The 21,027-nt window shown below is 44.8% G+C and overlaps 1 pseudogene; it reads right to left on the bottom strand.

Moving 5' to 3' along the window:
* Positions 1–11,152: 11,152 nt before the first annotated feature.
* On the bottom strand, positions 11,153–16,098 carry LOC111186679 (serine/threonine-protein kinase pim-1 pseudogene; annotated as a pseudogene).
* Between the last annotated feature and the right edge of the window lie 4,929 nt (positions 16,099–21,027).

A 21,027-nucleotide genomic window follows, 5' to 3' on the forward strand; every position in this document is an offset into this window, starting at 1 on the left:
TCCTAGCCTCTGTAACAGAGGAAGGCAAAGAAAAGAAGGCTAGTGAATGGTTTGGGAGGCGCTAATCCATGATGTCTGCATATCTGTTGGCCACAGGCTTGGTGGCTCTAAGAAAGGCCAACAAGATAGAAGTTTGCTTCTCTATCAACAGTTTGAGGATAAGGAGCCTGGGACTGACATGGTGGTTTCCTGGTGACAAGGTCCCAGGCACCTTCTATCCTCTTGCCCTGCCATCTCCAACGTGTGGCTCTCAACTCATGGTCTGAGACGCTGTGCCACGCACGTGATGATCAACAGGGAGGAAAGCAGGAGGAGAGAACACACACTTTTCCTCTTCAAGGGGATGCCCTTTAAGGAAATTCTGTATCTTATTCTCTCTGCCATCCCACTGCCAGAACTTAAGCATATGGCCACATCTCATTAAAAGGGAGACACGGAAAAGTAATATTCAGCTGCCATACCTCCAGCTGAAACACGGGAGTTCTAATCTAAAAGAAGGGGAGAATAAATCCTGGGGACAAGCTTTGCCCTGATCTGCCACAGTGATTGTACCCACATGATACTTCTTTTGTTACGTGTATCACTATTTCTCACATTAAAAATAGCACAACATGGTAACCACGTGGGGTGATCGATGTGTTAATTAGCTTGATTGTGATTGTCTCACACTGTACACATATATCAAATCATCACGTTGTACACCTTAAACATATACAATTTTTATTTGTCAATGATACCTCAATAAAGCTGGGAAACAAAGTAGCACGATGTGATGATCACGCGTTTGTCACTAATATATCCTTCAAAACGTAGCTCAGGGACCTCTCTGGTGGGGCAGTGGTTAAGACTCTGAGCTCCCAATGCAGGGGGCCTGGGTTTGATCCCTGGTCAGAGAACTAGATCCCACAAGCATCCTGCAACTAAGAGTTTGCATGCCACAATTAAGGAGCCCCTGAGCTGCAACTAAGGAGCCCGCTGGTCGCAACTAAGACCCGGTGCAACCAAATAAATAAACCCCAAACCCCCCAAAAAAAAAACCCAGCTCAAATGTCCCTTCTTCCATGAAACCATCTTTTAAGGGTTGAGGATTTCTTCCTTTGTATAGCCATTAGAATCCCAACACCCTTCCTCCACCCCACCTTCCAATCTGTTTTTCTCTAAAGTTGGCATTCTTTGCTATGAAGCTATACAGCATCTCCCTGGATATTCCGTTGTGGAGCTCAAATTGCCGTACTTATTAGCAAATCCATCTCCCAACCGGATACAGATTCTCTTGAAGACTGAACTGGCCTGATGTGTTCCTGGCTCCTTGCACAAGCTTGGTATACAGTAGGGACTTGATGTTTTTCAATAAATAGATAATGCATATGGGAGTATCTCCAGTAAACTTCTACTGAGAAGGTGACATTTGAGTTGGGACTTGAAGGAAAAGATGGAACAGACAATGAGGTTTTTCTGCTGTTAAATACTTTTTAAAGATATAAAGTCTCCCACAGCCCTCTCTTGCTTCTGATTTCTAAGATCCATCTCCCCCCACCCCCACTTAGAAGCTTTGAGTTATGCTTCCCCAGTTTCCAAGAGAGTTAAAAGCTCCCTTCTCTGTGACTGCACAGCCCTGGATTCAGGCAGCTATCATAGCCCTTGTCTCTCTGTGTCATGAATAACGAAGTGGTCCTGTCATTGACCTTGCTGAGCCTCAGTTTTCTCGCCTGAGAAGTGGGGATAATGGCGATATAAAACGCACTGTGATGGGACTTCCCTGGCAAGTTCAGTGGTTAAGACTCCATGCTTCCAATGCAGGGGACAGGTTTGATCCCTGCTAGGGCAACTAAGATTCCACATGCGACACGGCCAAAAAATAAAATAATAATAAAAATAATAAAATGCACCGTGATGAGTGCTGTACGGGAGCTGATTCCCCTGTAATGCAACAGTCCGAGGGGTAATTCCCATGCCTTTCCCATTTCTCCGTTGCCGGTGCCTGAAGCAGTGTCAGTGCTTGTATTGTTTATTGATGTGTAACAAATTATCCAAAACTTAGTGTCTTAAAACAACCAAGATCTATTATCTCATAGTTTCCATGGTCAGGAATTTGGGAGCTGCTTAGTCAGATGGTCCCGGCCTGGAGCCCCTCATGAGATGGCAGTCAAGACGTGGGCCAAGGGTGCTGTCATCTGAAGCCTTGACTGGGCAGGAGGGTCCCCCTCCCAGATGGTGCATTTACGTGGCTGTAGGCACGAGGCCTCAGTTCCCAGCTGCACAGATCTCTCCTTGGGGCTACTTGAGTGTCCTCACAACATGGCACCAGCTTTCCCCAGAGTGCGAGATCTCAGAGGGCAGGCTGGTAGCAACACTTTCTTTTTTTTTTTAAGTAGAATACTTATTTAATTCACATTTATTGTGGAAACTGACATGACTGACATGACTGATCTGATTCATATCATCTCATTAATTTTTCCATTTTATATATATATTTTTTCTTTTATTGAGATAAATTCACTTACCATAAAATTCACACTATTAAAGTATACAATTCAGTGTTTTTTTAGTATATTCACCAAGTTGTGCCATCATCACCACTATCTAATTCCAGACACACTCTTATGACCAAGTCTTGGAAATCACACACCTTCATTTCTGCAGCATCCTATCTGTCAACAGCTCAGCTCTATTCAGTGCGGGGAGGAAAGAATCACTGGGGACCATCTTGGACACTGGTTTCCACAGCACTTGAGATATATATATATATATATATATATATATATATATATATTTTTTTTTAATAAATTTAATTTATTTTTGGCTGTGTTGGGTCTTCGTTGCGGAGCACGGGCTCTAGGCGTGAGGAGCACAGGCTCAGTAGTTGTGGCGCACGGACTTAGTTGCTCCGCGGCACGTGGGATCTTCCTGGACCAGGGCTCGAACCCGTGTCCCCTGCACTGGCAGGCAGATTCTCAACCACTACGTCACCAGGGAAGCCCCACACTTGATATATTTTGAATGAATGAATGATTTTGTTAACTGAAAAGGGATGAACCCTTCCACCGCGTTAAATTCAATGGTCAATTCTCAGACTCCATCTTTTTCTTATCAACATAATTCATCCTCCTTGAGACACATTCTGGGCTTGCAGACATCACATCTGCCTGGCTTTCCTCACAGTTCACAGGTCACTCCTTAGTCTCTCCTCCCTCTTCCCCCCGCCTTCCTCATGGTACAGAACCCAGAGCTGAGTCCCGGGACCTCCTCTCTTCTCCATTGACACTCATACCATTTATGGCCTCATTCAGCCTCTGTGGCTTTAAACACCAACATCCGCTAACAATGCACCTGGAATGCTCACAGCGCTCACGCCTGTCCCCAAACTCCAGGTTCAAACAGCCACTGCCTTTTGGATATTTCCAAGCCGGCCCAGAGAGGCTCTCAAAGGCCACATGTCAAACCGAACTCCTGGTCTCCCTCAAACCTGCTCTTCTTACAGGACTCTCCAGCTTGGCTCATGGCCACTTGATCTTGCCACTTGGTTAAAAAAACAGGGGACCCCTTGATCCTTTCCTTCTCTGATGTCCCCATGCCTTCCACAAATCTGTCTCTACCTTTGAAACGTGTTCAGAATGACCATTCTCCCCCGCTCCAGGTCTGGGGGTGGTGATGGCTTCCTGGCTGCTCTCCTGGTGCCTCCTGCCCCAGCATGTTCTACACAGGCAGAGGGATCCGTGAACACGTAGATCAGATGACATGGCTTGTCTGCTCGGGCCAGAAGAAGCCTGGATCCGACAGTCCCACTGACCATGGCTCTTCCCACTCTCCCCGTTACCACCTCCTCCTTGTAATCCAGAAGGAACCCAGGTGTGATCCCACATCTGGGCCTTTGCACTGGCTGTTCCCTCAGCCTGGAACACTCCCCACCAGATATTTCCATGCCTCCCTCCCTCCCTCTCTTGTTCTGCTCTTCCTTCAAGTCACCTTCTCTGTGACCTTTGCTGACCTTTGGATATAAATTGGCAACTCCTACCCATCAATCCTGGTTCCCCTCTCTACTATTTTTAACCATAGCTCTTACTGCTATCTAACTGACTATATGTTTTGCTTAGATTATTTTGTTTATTGTCTGTCTCCCTTTCCCCACCCCCAGCGTGAGCACCATGAAATTAAGGACTTTGCTTCGTTCACTGCTGGAATGGTGGCTAGCACATGGAACGGCTCAATCCTTTTCTGTTGAATGATTAATGTCTGTCCGCTCGAGTGCTATTTCATCTTCCACGTTACTCAAAGGAAGGCACTGTGTCTGTTTTTGCTACTCCCGTGTCTGATGCATAGCGGTAGTTCAATACATCTTGGGTGACTCTATCTCCATGGCCCCCCAAGGGCCTCTGCTCCCCTCTCTGCAACATGAGGAGTGGCCACTAGAAAGCTCAGTTCCACCCTCAGGGCAGCCTGTCCTTGGGCCCAGCCAGGTGCCTGTAGCCTCCTGGGAAAGCAGGCCTAGTGTAACCAGACCTTCCCATTTATCAAAAGAATATGATCTGAATTCTTACGTGAGTGCCCCTAAGTTTGAAATGTTAATTTAACATTTTGAAAAAGCAGCTGTTTCCTTCATAACAAACCACCCCAGCACTGAGTGGCTTCATACAACTGCCCCTCATGCAGCTCACGTCCTCCGTCTAGGGCGGCTCAACTGACCTCTCCAAATCAAACAATCCTTCCAGGCGACACATTAGAATCTACGGCGCTGGCAAGCACAGAGCTTTTGTACTGAAGGAGGAAAACTCTGCCATACCAGAAAAGTTGGCATGAAATTAAGGTGACAAGGGAAAAAAGAGTCATGAGCTGCTGGCCGCATAATTCAGCTTAATCTCCAGGAAGTGATTGTCAAAGCATTAGAAGGTGTCTGTGCAGACAAGGGGAAGCCTGGCCGAAACAGGCCGGTGGTGTTGGAAACAAATTCATATTACAGGTCACATGCCCCAGGGCAGCCAGCTCCGGATGCAACAATGACTATATTATATCATGGAGAATAAATAATTGCTTTAGGTGTGGGGGACATTTAATGATGAATAGAGGGAACAAGAACCCCCAAATTAGGATGAGCCCACAGTTACTGAGCATACGATCAGTGGCTACCGGAGTCACAAGTCACTTCCACTTTTTTGAGATTCTCTGAATATGTACTCCATATATACAGAATAATATACGTACATTCTATATACATTGTATGCAGAATATATTATGTTTCCTGTGTATACATAATATATTCTGCATATACACATAATATATACACAGAATACATAATATATTCTGCATATATATGATACAGAGTATTGTGTATATATAATTATAGCCATAATGATATATATGGTTATATATACTATATATTCTGTATATATACAGAAAAATTAAAAGTAGGGTATTTTAACTCAACTGTATGATATATTATCAAATCTGTGCGCTATATTAAGTGTATGCAGTTATAAATTATAAATTTTAACATACCAAGAAAAAAAAGGGAGGGGGGAAGAAACCTAAAAAGCAATGTGATGTAACTGTGCTAGTCAGAAGATGATTTAAAAAGCATTGACTCATCTGTACTGTGTACTGCGGTCCAGTGATGAGACACCAGTTTAAAGTTGTACAAAGTCTTCCTGAACGTGGGCTATTGAACAGGGCAAGCGGCCTGGGCTCTTCAGAAAATTAATGTCATAAGAAAAGCAAAAGGGTGGGGCTGGAGGGAGGGCTGTTCTGGATTTTGAAAGGGACACAGGACATAAAACAACCACGTGGAATGCATGGTCCTTGATTGGATCCTAGCTTGAATAAGCCAGCTGGGAAGGGTATTTTGGGGGAAAATTAGGATTGTATTTAAAAAAACCTCCCTATGAGGTTGGGATTGAGATATATACACTAATAGGTATAAAATAGATAACTAATAAGAACCTGCTGTAAGAAAAAATAAAATTCCAAAAAAACCCCCCCAAAACCCTCCCTATGGTTTTAGAGACACAACCTGAGGGGTTTAGGGACAAAAATTCATGATGTCTGTAATTTGAAATACTTGAAGAAAAAAGAAATGATTCATGAAGCAAATATGGCAAAACGTCAACAATGGTTCTATCTAGACAATGGTTGTCTGTGTAGTGATATAAATGAATTTTCTGCATGTTTGAAAATTTTCATAATAAAAATAGAACAAAGGGGGCTTCCCTGGTGGCACAGTGGTTAAGAATCCGCCTGCCAATGCAGGGGACACGGGTTTGAGCCCTGATCTGGGAAGATCCCACATGCCGTGGAGCAACTAAGCCCGTGTGCCACAACTACTGAAGCCCGTGCGCCTGGAGTCCGTGCTCTGCAACGAGAAGCCACTGCAATGAGAAGCCTGCGCACCGCAACAAAGAGTAGCCCGCGCTCGCCTCAACTAGAGAAAGCCTGCACGCAGCAACAAAGACCCAACGCAGCCAAAAATAAATAAATAAATTTATTTTTTTTAAAAAAAGAATAAAGAAAGCTCAGGAGCCTATGAGGAATATGAATAATATATTTGTACTTAATATATTCATGTGTATTATAAGTGACGGTGATTGAAAGAGCACAGGAATATTTTGAGGGAAAAAAGTGAAGGAGGAACACGATCTTGCTTCAGCCTTATCAGTGCTTCTGTGTGACTCTGAGTGTGACCTCATTTGAAGGTCATGTCGAAAGTCCACATGATGGACCCTTTGTGAACGTGAAGACAGGGCCTGATGGCTTCCTTGATCTTCTTGGGAGGACACCTGGTAGCTTTGTCTTTTCCCTCCTTTTTATCCTAACAATGATTCCGCCAGAACACAGATATTAGAATGCCCCCAGGGATCCACCCAACTTCTCATAAGTCCTCTGTTTATTTTTCAAAATAGGAGTGGGAAGGTTAGTTTGGAGATAAGGAATGAGGTTGATTAACCAGTTAAGCCATTTCTGTTAGTTCAGGAGATCAAATTTCACTGTATTATCTATAATGTGAATAGTTAACTTTCCTGGTGGAGTCTTCCCTAAAGGAGATAAATTAAGAGAGTAAAAGTATAGTGGGTTTTTTTTCTCCTTGCCTTTCTTCTAAGTTTCCTAACTGACCTCCTGAACTTAATATTTGAAGTGATAACTTAATATTGCTAAAATTAATATAAAATTAATTTCCTTTTTGATGAAGGAATTTCTGAAGAACCAAAGTCCATGGATGCAACATTTTACAGGCTTCTATACAATGAAATATCTTAGCATAGAATCAAACATTCCAGCTTATCACTCAGACCTGGGATTCACAGTTATCTAGAGCAGACTCAAATTTCAAAATACAAACTTAGTACTTGAAAACTAAAAAATTCCCCAAAGCTTCCAAGATTGGCCCTATCCTCATACTTGCCAAAAGTCACCCACGGAAAGAAAAGAACCCAAGGTTATGGATCTTGACAAAGAAACTTAGTGCTGATGATTTTCATTCTCAAGGAACTTTAAATGCTGACTCAGATGAGTGGAATTAAATGGTACTAGAGGAGGCCATACTGATTAAAATTCTAAATATCTGACCTATCTCTGATTATCCGGTTTTAGCAGGCTGGAGGGTTAGCCCTGTCAATCAAGATAGCATTGCCTAACTTACAGCAATAATGTTTTTTAAACACATGCTTTAATGAAAATCCATAGAATGCATGTTCTACATAAGATCAAAACCAAACAGCAATACATTTGTTTTCCAAGGGAGGCAAATGAACTTAGTAGTTGCCAGCCTGATACTGCATTCCCTATGTATTCATGAAATCTTCATTCTGCTAATGTAAAATGCAAATACGGCAGAAGGGGAAAGAAATTTGTGCCATAAAAATGATTCTTTTCAGTGCAGCTGAAGCCTGGAAATCAATTAACATTGTATGCTCCTGTTTTTGTAGTTAAGACCAGAGGTTGGCAAACTAAGGCCCATGGGCCAAATCCAGCCTCCACCTGCTTTAGTAAGTAAAGATTTATTGGAAAGCCACCAAGTCCATTCCTTTATATACTGCCTATGGCTACTCTCACGTTACAAAGTTGAATAGTTGTGTCAAAGACAGTCTGCTCTGTAAAGCCTAAAATACTTACAATCTGGTCGTTTATAGTAAAGAGCTGTGTGACCTTGGGTCCATTACTTAAGACCTCGGTCTTTCCACCTCTTCAATGGGGATATTAAGAACAATAACAGCTAAGTTCACTAAACGTTTACAATGCGTCTAGCACTATTCTAAGTATATTCATTTAAGCCCACAACCCTATGAAGAACATACTATGATTGTCCCCATTTTATAGGTGAGGAACTAGAGCCACAGAGAGGTGAGGTCACTTGCCTAAGGTCTCACAGCCAGGAAGTAGTAAAGCTCCTACCTCACATGGTAATTATGAGTGTAAATGAGGTCAGGCAGGCAAGTAGGGCTTTTCTCCTGGTGCCTGGAACATAGTAAGCTGTCAAGGAATGATAACTGACATTATTATTAATTTTGAACATGAGCCATCAGAAATGAACAAATTAGCTGGTAACTGAGCTGAGCCTTCTCATCTTGACTTCCTGGAGCATTTATTTAACTGACATCTTCAGGAGGGGATGTTACGTTGTCAAAATGGTGTTTGTTGTTCTGGGGAAGGCGATAGATTACGCAGGGTTTGCTTGCCTTGGTCTCTGGATTGTCAGTTTTTCAAACAGGATTCTGATGCGCTAAGAGCCCCCAGAGGGTACAGCAACTAATGATGCCATTAAAAAGAAGAGGAAGGAGGAGAGGGGGAGTGGGAGGGGGTGGAAGAAGAGATGAAGATGAAGACAAAGAAGAAGAAATTTCATGAGACCCAGAAGCTCCATGTAGACAGTTCTCAATTGCAGTGTGCCAGCCGGTCATGGCCCTCAGTTGGTTCACATTCAAACCACAAAATGAATAAGATGAATTAAAATGTATTCGTGCGTAAAACAAATTAAATTGGCTTTTGGAAACTATTTACTGTTTTTATAACTTAAAAAACTACACAAGTCACATATTCATTGTAGAAAATGCAGATAAACAATAGGAAATAGAAAACAATCACCCATAATCCCATCATCTTGAAAGAACCACATTTAACGTGCTGATAGAATGGTCCCTCCTTATCTGCAAGGGGATACATTCCAGTGTGTGACACAGAGGGTAATACTGAATCCTATACAGACGATGTTTCTCCTATGCTAAAGGGAGGGTATCTATACAATGTAAATATGCTAGACAAAGAGATGATTCACCTCCTGCGTGGGACAGAGAAGACAGTGCAAGGTTTCATCATCATACCAGAAAGGCACACAATTTAAAACTTCTGAATTGTTTATTTCTGGAATTTTCCATTTAATATTTTTGGATTACAGTTTACCGTGGGTAACTGAAACCTTGGAAAGTGAAACCAAGGACAAAGGGGGACTAGTGTTTGCTAGCTTAGTTTGTTTCCCCCCCCCAGATTTACTTATTTATTTATTTATTTATACCAGGGTGTTAAAAACAAGATGGGGTACAGATCTCCACCTGGTGTAGTAAGGTTAGTGTCCTTCCTTACCTTTAACACCTTCCTTAACACTTCTTTTTCTTTTTTTTAATATTTATTTATTTATTTGGTTGTTCCGGGTCTTTTTTTTTTTTTAAGACAAAAGGTATTTTATTCCCAAAAAAACACCAAGTATAAAAAGAAAAAAAATAAGATGTCTTTCATTCTCCTGTACAGTATTTCACTCAGATAAAAGCAGCAGGCTACATGCTGCTCAAAACACAGCCCCAGAGAGGACGTGGAAGGCACACCACCCAGAACTGCTTTTCATATAGCTATCCTATGTACACAACTCAGCACTGCCCCTCCCCCATCACCCAGGACGCCATGTCCCCTTGGGTAAGCAGACCAGGGGCGCCGCGGCAGTCAGGGAGCTGCAGCAGCTGCCCCGCCTGAGTCCCGTCACCCTATGAATGAACAGAGCAAGCGTTGCAGCCTTCCCCCAAAGGTCCCCGAGTCAGAGGAGGAAGGGAGAAAAGAAAACTATGGCAGTAGCTGTGGAAGCTTGGAGCAGCAAGGGAACCAAATAAATAAATAACATTGACCTCCAGGTTAGAATGTGCATCTTTCCAAGAAAACAAAAAACCCAAACCAAAACAGAACAAAAAACAGGTAAAATAAATTAAAGGCAAAATTAAAAAAGAATTCGATCAACTACAATCCTTTCGTACACTACCATGCCAACTGCACGCACATTTACAGCTGTTCTGTTGATTTGCATTGTTTGTCCATTTGTGTGTGTGTGTGTGTGTGTGTGTGTGTGTGAGGTCTTGGCTTGGAAACAGTTAAGTAAAAACCAAAAAGGAAGGCCAGTTCACTTGGGAGTTTTACTAAAGGAGGTGGAAAAAGGGCAGGTGGCTCAGCATTTGGCCCTGTGGCCTCTTCCATGGCACCTTTCATATGAAGGATGGGGGGAAGGGGTGGGGGAGAAAGACAGGGAACCAAACCCAGGCAGATTTTTGGAGAAGCAGCACATAAAAGAGGCAAGTTCAAGTATTTCTCCCAGCACAGCCGGAGTCCCCACAGAAGGCACTCAGAAGGGCTGGAAGAGGTGACAGGGACTTAAAACGGTGCTAGTCCTATCTCACCCCAACCTGATTTCCCCCTACCCGACCCATCACGGCATTCAGCAGAACTTTTTTTTTAAATTAATTGATTAATTAATTAATTTATTTTTGGCTGCGTTGGGTCCTTGTTGCTGCACACGGGCTTCCTCTAGTTGGGGCGAGCGGGGGCTACTCTTCGTTGCGGTGCGCGGGCTTCTCATCGCAGTGGCTTCTCTTGTTGCGGAGCACTGGCTCTAGGTGCGTGGGCTTTAGTAGGTGTGGCACGCGGGCTCAGTAGTTGCGGCCCACGGGCTCAGTAGTTGTGGCTTGCGGGCTCTAGAGCGCAGCCTCAGTAGTTGTGGCGCACGGGCTTAGTTGCTCTGTGGCATGTGGGGTCTTCCCGGACCAGGGCTCGAACCCGTGTCCCCTGCCTTGGCAGGCGGATTCTTAACCACTGTGCCACCAGGGAAGCCCTCAGCAGAACTCCTGAGGAAGGGAAGAGTTCCATGGCTGGATTCTGACCCACTCCCACCCCCCACCCCCCACCCCTGGGATTTTGCAAAGTCCAGCAATGCTGGACACCGATGAGAAGCAGAGCTTCTATGGGAGGAGCTGAGGCCTAGGACGGCTGGAGTGGAGTCTCCTCCTCTCTTTGGGAGGCGGCCTCCAGGGCCTGGGGTCTGGAATGAGTTGTAAATGTTGTTCCTGTATCAAGCACTGTCCTACTTGGAGAGAAGTGTCACTGGTACTTGGGAAGCTGGAGACACACAGTTCCCCTCCCTTAAACATCTGACAGAGAAGGGAGAACTTGCCCAGAAGCCATCTGCTGGGCCCTGGCAACAGGCTGTGGAGATGGATCTCAGCAGTCTCCTGGGGCAGGAGGACATCTTGCATCCATGGATGGTTCTGGATTTCTTTGAAGGATGGCCAATCTGATGGTCTCAGGGCCAAGCACCATCTAATGAGATGCTGACACTCTGAAGAGACCCTCTGTCTGAAGAAAACTTGGCCCCTGATGGTCTCCTCATCGTGCTCAAAGGGAACATCTCCACAGACCATATCCTACAGCAGGATCTCCAGAGACCAGACGGCTGCTGACTTGCCATGGTAGCGATGGTAGCGGATCCACTCTGGAGGACTATATGCTCGGGTCCCATCGAAGTCCGTGTAGACGGTGTCCTCGAGCTGCGCCCCCGACCTGAAGTCGATGAGTTTGAGCTCACCGCGACTGAGGTCGATAAGGGCGTTCTCATCCTTGCCGTCGCGGTGAAGTGCCCCGCAGCTGCGGCACTGCCGCACGGCCTGCAGCACCTGCCAGAAGCAGCTGTGGGCCAGCTCCGCCTGCAGGGCCCCCCTTTCCGTGATAAAGTCGAAGAGTTCTTGCGCTGGCTCGGGCCTGTCCAGGATCAGGACGAAACTGCTGGGTCTCTCGAACCAGCCCAGGAGCCTGATGACGCCGGGGAAGCCCGAGCTCACCTTCTTCAGCAGAACCATTTCCATGGGCACTCGGGTGCCGTTAGGCAGCTCTCCCCAGCCTGAAATACAGTCCTTCTCCACGTGCGTGCTTGATGGCCACTGGCAAGTGGTCAGTGACACGGATGCCGGAGTAGATGGAGCCGAAGCCGCCGCTGCCCAGGAGCGGGCCCACCTGGCACTGTGACTCCAGGGGCTCCTTCTCCTTGCCGGGCGCCAGCTTGGTGGCGTGCAGGTCGTTGCAGGGCGCGGCACGCAGGCGGGCAAGACAGTCGGATTTGGACAAGAGCATCCCAACCTCCAGGATGTCGGTGTAGGGACGGAGTCTGGAGGAGCTGCAGCAGGAGCTGGGGCTGGGGTTGTGCCGGTGGCTGTGCCTGCGGCTGGGGCTGAGGCTGTGCTGGGTCTTCGTTGCGGCAGGTGGGCTCCTTAGTTGTGGCACGTGAATTCCTAGTTGTGGCACGCGTGTGGGATCCAGCTCCCTGACCAGGGATTGAACCCAGGCCCCCTGCATTGGGAGCGTGGAGTCTTATCCACTGTGCCACTAGGGAAGTCCCCTTAATATTTTTCTTTGTGTAAAAAGAAAAGGCTCAGGATCAGAGGCTGTATCATTCTTTGAGTGAATGTCATGAAGATCATCAATCATCAGATCAATACACGCCCGGTCACCGGTGTCTGGAATTCTCTTTGTGTACTTACATGAGCACCACTTGCTATTTTAAAATGCTAATTCAGTGAACCAAAATCATACTATCTATCTACCCATGCAACCATCCATTAGAGACATGGTATAATGCAGAGGAGAGAAGCATGGACTCTACAGCCAGACTGCTTCAGTTTGAAGTCTGGCTCTACCATTATTAGCTCTGTGGCCTGGAGGGAGTGATTACATGCCTTGGATCTACCCTCTGGACTCAGGGATCTATTCTCCGAGTCATTCTTCTTTTCCCAAGAAATGCAGATCCTGTTTGCACCTGAGTAGTTTTGCAGCCTGCTTCCTGCCTGCAGAAGTCTGAGGGTTCAAAGGCCTCTTTTCCTTTTGTACTGTCTCTGCTCATTTCAGTCCAGAGCTGGTTGTTTATGCCAATACGTTTCTTTTAAAAATGTTGTGGGTCTCCTATGAATTCAGGAGTGGCTTAGCTGGGTGAAGTCGCAGACACATTGTTGGCCAGGGTTAGGGTCCAATGAAGGCTTGACTGGGGCTGACAAACCTATTTCCAAGATGGTGCACTCACATGACAGGCAAGTGGGTTCTGGGTATTGGCGGGAGGCCTCAGTTCCTCGTCATGTGGGCATCTCCACAGAGTTCTCATGTGTCCTCACAGCACGGCAGCTGGCTTCCCCCAGACCAGGTGATCCAAGAGAGAGCAACGCAGAAGCTACAATGTCTCCTATGACCTTACCTGGGAATGTACACATTGTCACTTCCTCAATCTTCTATTGGTGACACAAGAACATAGATGAGGAGGTAAGGACCACCAGAGGCCATCTGGAGGTTGGTTACTACCAGGACTTTTTCAGAGCAAGTCTGAGACAAGTTTTTTTTTAATTTAAATTTTTTTGTAGCTGCACCACGGGGCGTGTGGGATGTTAGTTCCACGACCAGGGATGGAACCCGCACCCCCTGCAGTGGAAGCGTGGAGTCTTGACCACTGGACCTCCAGGGAAGTCCTGAGACAAGTTTTTTTTAAATGCCATTTGAGGCCTTGGGGTTTTCTTTAGGTTTGATCTCTGATTGATCTAACAAGCATTTATTTGGTCCCAACTGTGGGCCAGGCACCACGTGAGACGCTGAAGATATAAATACAAGTAAAAATCCACTGTACATGTTTCAAGTAGGTGAGGTCAATGTGGAACCATATGCATCTAAGAGAATATGATTGTATAATGTAGTAAATGCCATGATCAAGCTGTGCAGATGTGCTGTTAGAGTCAAGACAAAGGGCCGGCAGCCAGGCCTGGGGTGGGCAGGGTGGGAGTGCCCGTTTCAGCGGGGTCAGGAATGCTTTTCCTGGAGAAAATAATCAGCACTGTCATCTGTTGGCATTTATTATGAGCCAGGCCTTAGCTGAGCACTTTAAAGGCCTCATCTCAAGTAATCCTCTTAACAACCCACATGAGGTGCCTACTGTTACTGTTGAATTTATTTGCTTGTTTATGCCTGCCACCTCCTCTCACACCTATTCCAGCTAGAATGCACGCTTCAGCTGGACAGTGGTTTTTGCCACGTTCTAAATCTCCAGCATCTAGAAGAGTTCCTAGCACAGAGTTAGCCCTTAATACTTTTTAGTTGAATCACTGACTACCCATTTTACAGATGAAAAAACAAAGGCTTAGAGAGAAGTGACTTCCCCAAGATCACACAACCAGGAAGTGGCTGAGGCAGAATTCCAATCCATGCTCCTATCCATGGTAATAAACTCCCCCCAAATACAGCCTGTGCCCTCAAGGAGTAGACAGCTTCGTGGGGAAGCCGGACAGAGAGGTACTAAGGCAGGTAACTGAGTTGCAGTGTGAATGCTATAAACAAGTGTTTTCAAGTTGCTTTAGGAGTGAAGAGGATGGGGTTGGAAACTGGTGGGCAGGTGAGGGTTATCTGGTACAGGCTGTGTGTGGGCAGCAGATGTGGGCTGTGGGCTTTGGTCATGGTCCTTCCGCTGGTGATGCTGAGCCTGTAAACCCCACCATGATGCTTCGATTTTATTCTCTGAGAGCCAGATAGGATTCAGAAATTCCAAGTTCCAGTCCCCCTTGAAGCTGAGTAGGATGGATCACTAACCTGCACAGGGACACAGTTTGTCTCGGCTTCTCTGCTTTTCCTCCAGCGCTCTCTTCTCTCCCCACCCTGTTCTGAGGACCCACCACCTGGGCAGGTGGCTCCCGCCCGTTCTCCCTCCTGTCTGATTCAGCCACGACCACAATAACTGCCAACGCAGAACTGAACGACGGTTGAGACTCAGAAGCATGAGATGAAGAATGAAAGGCACCAGAGACCCTGGGTTCACCCTGCTAACTCACAGGGCAGCGGCAAGAGGAAGACGTTATCATTAGCGATCTTTGCTTCAGCAATAGTTGCTTCTGTGAAGTGCTAGAGTCGAGTCAGGGCAAAAATAGGACCTTCTTTTATGGTGTGGGCACATCCCAAGGCACCTGGGCTTTGGACTCTCCCAGTCACTGGCTGTCTGTCTGGGAGGCAGGAATGGACCTTTTGTTCTTTCAAAGTTAAAGTTGGAGAAATGCGATCAACCAGCTCTCCTTAAATCCCTTAAAGTCTGATCTCAACAACAGTTTTAATTTAGAGTTTACTTTATCAGGGTCTGAGCAGTACTAACTGGTATCTGGTAAGGATGTCTTATGGGCCAAAAGAAAATGCTCTGTTTCTTTAAATATCTGAGTTCCCTCCTGAATGGTGAAGTCAAACATGCTCACTGTATGATTTCAGAAACACAAACGGGCATAACACAAAGGAAGTCAGCCTTTATCCCACCACCCGGACATGATCGATAACACCTTTGGTCTCTCCTCCCTGCTCCTCATTTTTTTCAATGCAAATTCGAGCTAACTCTGCGGGGTGTAGTGGTTAAAGCATAGCTTTAGGCCAAGCATTCTCAGCCTTTCCTGGGTTCTGGACTCCTCTGAAAGTCTGGTGAAGCCCCTGGAGCCCTTCCCAGCATCACGCTTTTTAAATGCATAAATACTGATAAAAACACAAGGGAAAACAATTATATTGAAATACAACTATCGAAATATTTTTAAAAACTTTGTGATGTAGTAACATATGTGCTTCTTTATTAGTTCATTTACTGACAATATCTAGTGGTGATTCTACAAACTCCTGTAACTTCAAAGTAGTGATGAGCATAACTGCTATCTTGAGATGTCTGCTGCCCCTGCAATAAGCAATATCTGTGATTCCTATTGGCAGCACTCATGGGCATTGTTCATGCTGCTGTGGCTTGCTGTCTACATTCATAATCGAAGGAATGCTAAATTTTAGTTAGAAGGCAGTGAAAATAAATATAATTCCTCCCCCCCCCACACCCCCAACCAAGCTCACAAACTCCATAAAATCTATCCTTAAGGCACAGGTTAAGAACTGCTCTGGTCTAGGCTTCCTGCATTTGGATCCCAGCTCTGCCATTTACCAGCTGTGTGGCCCTGGGCAAGTTGCTCACCTTCTCTGGGCTTCAGTTTCCCTATCTGTAAAATGGGCACAGTAACAGTATCTGTCTCATAAGCTTCTCGTGCATACTGAAGGAGACATCCTATGTAATATACTTAGAAGAGCGTTACTTAAAGGCAAAAAGCTCAGAAAATTGAACTTTTTTTTTTTTTTGCGGTACGTGGGCCTCTCACTGTTGTGGCCCCTCCCGTTGCAGAGCACAGGCTCCGGACGCGCAGGCCCAGCAGCCATGGCTCACGGGCCCAGCCGCTCCGCGGCATGTGGGATCTTCCCGGACCGGGGCACGAACCCGTGTCCCCTGCATCGGCAGGTGGACTCTCAACCTCTGCGCCACCAGGGAGGCCCAGAAAATTGAACTTTTAAAAACTCATTTTGTAGCTAAAGCTCACCTGATATTAACTCATTTGGTGGCAAAACCTGACCTGAATTGATGCAAGACTATTTGTGTGAACATTCATATACTTTTTTTTTTGCTACAGAAATATCAACGTGTTTCATGACAACGAGCTGTTCCAGATCCCCTACAAATAGACCCACCATGCAGTATATTACATTTCTAAATGGAAACTTTTTTCTTTTTGACCACACTGAGTGGCTTGCAGGATCTTAGTTGCCTGACCAGGGACTAAACCCAGGCCCTTGGCACTGAAAGCACAGAGTCCTAACCACTGGAAATTACCCAGAAACATTTTAAATTACAAAATCTGTCTGGTGCTAAGGGACCTGTACTTCCTGTGCTAGAAATGTGACTTTTTTTTCCTTAGTTGAGTGTCAAACTAATTATTTCATTTAATCCTCATGAGTCAGGTAGGAGAGGCATGATCATCTCCCATTTCCTAAATGGGAAAACCAAGGCACAGATTCACAAATTGCTCAGCATCTTGTCCAGTCTCCCACAGGTGCTAGACTAGTACCTCATGTTCAGATAAACCTAGTACTGAAACCACAACTACTGAGCCCACGCGCCTAGAGCCCATGCTCCGCAACGAGAGAAGCCACCGTGATGACGAGCCCGTGCGCCGCAACGAAGAGTGACCCCTGCTCGCCGCAACTAGAGAAAGCCTGCGTGCAGCAGCAAAGACCCAATGCAGCCAAAAATAAATAAATAATATTAAAAAAAAATTAAAACCAGATAAAAATCTATCTATATATACAGCATTAGCCTTTTTTGGAAATAAAATATATACATGCACAGATACCATGTGTCAGTGAACCGGAGCCCAGTGGCCAGATCAGGCCCCCTGTTGGTTTTAGTTCAGCCGGTGAGCTGAGAATGGTTTTTACATTTCAAAATGTAAAGTGTAAAATAAGACTTCAGGCTTTTGGCAAGAATGGTTGCTTGAGGAGTTGAGGACATTGCCTCTTGACTCACAAAGTTTAAAATATTTACTATCTGACCCTTTACAGAAAAAATTGCTGACCCCTGGTATATACCAAACAAACGACCAAACTCTTGTGGTGACATTGGGCCCACTGGATTAATCCAGCATCATCTCTCCACCCCAAGGTCAGCTAAGTAGTAAACCTAATTCCTTCTGCTACCTTAATTCCCCTTTGCCAGGAAACAAACATAACATAGTCACAGGTTCTGGGGCTTAGGATGTGCACATCTTTGGGAAGCCTGGTCACTTAGAGAGAGCTGTGTCTCCACATCCAACAGGATGTAGATTCTTTACAGATATTATTTTATTTAATCCTCCAAGGATCCCGAAATGTGTGTACCACTATCTCCATTTTGCCTATGAGGCCACTGAGGCTCAGTGAGGTAAAGTGATTTGCCCAGGATCACGCAGCTACAGTGTCAGGGTTGGAGATGGAGCCCAAGTATATGGGGCTCCAAAGTCTGTGGGTTTCCACAGGATAAGCTTGGCTATCATTGACATGTGCAGAACAATCTCTTCTACTCACTGGCTGCACTAGAAAGGGTACAGGAACCTCAGCTAATTCAATTGCTCAGCCCTGCAGATTTAGGTGTGAAGAGGAGAGTAAAGGCAAGGGCAAGCTTCTAAAGACCTGGGTTCAAATCCCAGCTCAGGCAAGGGATGTCAGCTCCCTGAGCCTCAGCCACCTTCTCACAGTGGGGTAGGGTGCGGGTGTAGTGAACCAGCGCCACTTCATATAGCAAAAGTTTGTCGAGATCCTGTATAGGCCAGATTCCATTCTAGAAATTTCTGAAGCGCTTTATCAAAGTAGGATAAGATCACTTTATTTGAACCTTGCAGATAATTTTGCCATCGAGTCATGTTAATATTAAAAATAATGGCCAAAGTTACCACGTGTTTGCTGTGTGCCAGGCACCGAGCCACGGGCTTTGCAAATCTGAATAGTTCTGAATCACAATTCTCTCTAACAGCAGCTGGACTTCAAAAGAAACAGCAACCTTCCATTCCCTTCATTCAAGTGTGGATGTGCCCTTAATGAAACCCCAAATTAAGAGCCAAATAGCTCATGATCCTAAGAAGAACCACCAGGCTTACCGTGGTGGCGGCGAGAGGCTCCTAGTGGGACACTGATTCTCCCCATTTCCCGTCCTGGAGTCGAGCCTTTGATCTTCCAGCTCACAGATGACAAGTCATGGGGAATTGCTAGAGTGAGTTTCTGTCTCATTGAGGATGAAGGTGTGCAGACGCTCTAAGCCGCCTTGCTCAGTATCAGATTTTATGAGCATTGAACTGTGAATTTTGAAGGCCTCGTTGTATTTCAGATCGATCTGCTTTTTTGAAGTAAAAGCAATTTGCCTCTGCTCTGTGTTCATTGAGAACGGGGAGGGGGGGGGAGGAATGTTGATGACCAAGTGTTTTTCTGGGGAACAACTCCTGCTTGAAATTTAGGGAGGCTCTCCTTGTTGTAAGTGGGCCACTGCCGAGATTCACCGTTTGGCATGTGTGTTGCCTCTCAGAATGAATTTATGAGAGCAACTGAATTTTTCTGGTTTCTGGAACTTGCTAACAAAGTGGAGATGAAATGAGAAAGAGATCTGTACTCTACAAATAGCTTCCCCATAATTTTGGGACAACTATCCCTATCCTTTAGGCCACACTCTACATTTGGTGACTGGGGGGATGACAACAGCATAAAATGTTATTCATTCAAACCTCTTAGAAAATGGGTTCTATCTGACCATCATCCATCCATCCATCCATCATCTAACATCATCTATCTAAAGAAATGATGACTTTAGCTAAAAACAGCCTGCCGCACACAGGAAGAATAAATACTAAGCCTAAATAATTTGGCAGTAACACTTTTCAATATGAAAAAGGCGCCTGGCCATAGATGCAGCAACTCTATACCTAGCATGTAAGCCTACAAAAATCATGACAGGGGTGTGTAAAAATAGGTGTACAAGGACCCTCACCACTGCACTGTGATAGAAAAAACTGGAAACAACCTTTCCATTAATAGGACCATCGTACAGCAGAAACTAACACAACACTGTAAAGCAATTATACTCCAATAAAGATGAAAAAAAAAGTTAAAAAAAAATAGGACCATCGTTAATTATTTCTCAGCCACCTGACTGCTTAGCTTCTCAATTTCCCCATCTGTAGAACAAGGATATTCAGAATACTTATTGGTGTGCGGTGAGGACAAAATGAGTCAATGCTCCGATAGGGTTTAGAACCAGGCTTGGCACGCAGCACATGCTCAGTAATTTGAGCCGTTATTATTATTCCAAATAATAGAAACCCACATATTTTTTAAAAAGGCTGAGGTTGATCCAAATTACTGACCCATATTTATGGTTAAGAAAAAAACCCACAAATGACAGAATATGGAGAATATGAGCCATCACATTTGTGCTTTTCAACCAAGGACATATCCCATATTTAACATACAGGTTTGCTTGTAGATGGGACATTTCAGGAAAGATACACAAGAGTTGGTGGTCTATAAAAATATGTGCGTAGCCTCTAGCAGGTTAATGTTAAAACACACTGGAGAAACCTGCCCATGTTCTTTAAAAGACATCTGTCATCTACCAACAATTCTCATTTATGGTTTATGACATATATAGGTTAGAACAATTGGAGTCCCAACTGTCTCATATGGCCTAGTTTGAAACTAGTGGGTTTAATTAATTTATGGTTTGAATCAGTGACTGAGAAGCACCAATGACAATACGTATTGAGGAAAAAAGCTCTATATAGCTCTGATGGCTAAAAAATGTTTTAGTTTGAAAATGATTGAGATCAATGAAAATGTATGAAATGTAAATTTGTGGAATAAAAAACCACGAAACCTTTGAACTGCATTTTCAATGATCTTCCGTGCCAAATACCAGGTATGAATTAATGATAGAAAAGGAAAGAAAAAGTGTTTGCATAAGATAGTAGAAAATGGATTACTAGTTGATATTAGTTTAGGCAACTATGCTTAAATGTCTTACTTCGTACACGTAACACGACTGCAAAAATGTGCAGAGCCTCACGTTTAAGAACAGCAATACATGATTTTGTATTTTGTAGTTCAGCATTCACCTATGCTTGTTAGATAGTCTTTACTTGTGTAAAATCCAGGTCATTTTACAAATACAACTATTTCTGAGTCCCTCCGAGTGTTAGCCTGTTCCCACAGATCTTTCTTTCCCTGACCAAATTCTGCTACTTTTCTGAAACGTCTTTTGAATGTGGTTCATGTAATGTTATCATCTTTAATGAAAAAATGCCTGCTGATTCCAAGCCATTTGGTGCCCTCCTGTCAGGGGAGGAAAAGCATAACACTGAATAAGGCTGAAGGTTTTTATTATCACGTCGTAAATGGGCAAATGGC

This window comes from Delphinapterus leucas, chromosome 15, assembly GCF_059928025.1.
Source record: "Delphinapterus leucas isolate spDelLeu-1000000601 "Yukka" chromosome 15, BTC_Dleu_Yukka2, whole genome shotgun sequence".
In the NCBI taxonomy this organism is placed as follows: domain Eukaryota; kingdom Metazoa; phylum Chordata; class Mammalia; order Artiodactyla; family Monodontidae; genus Delphinapterus; species Delphinapterus leucas.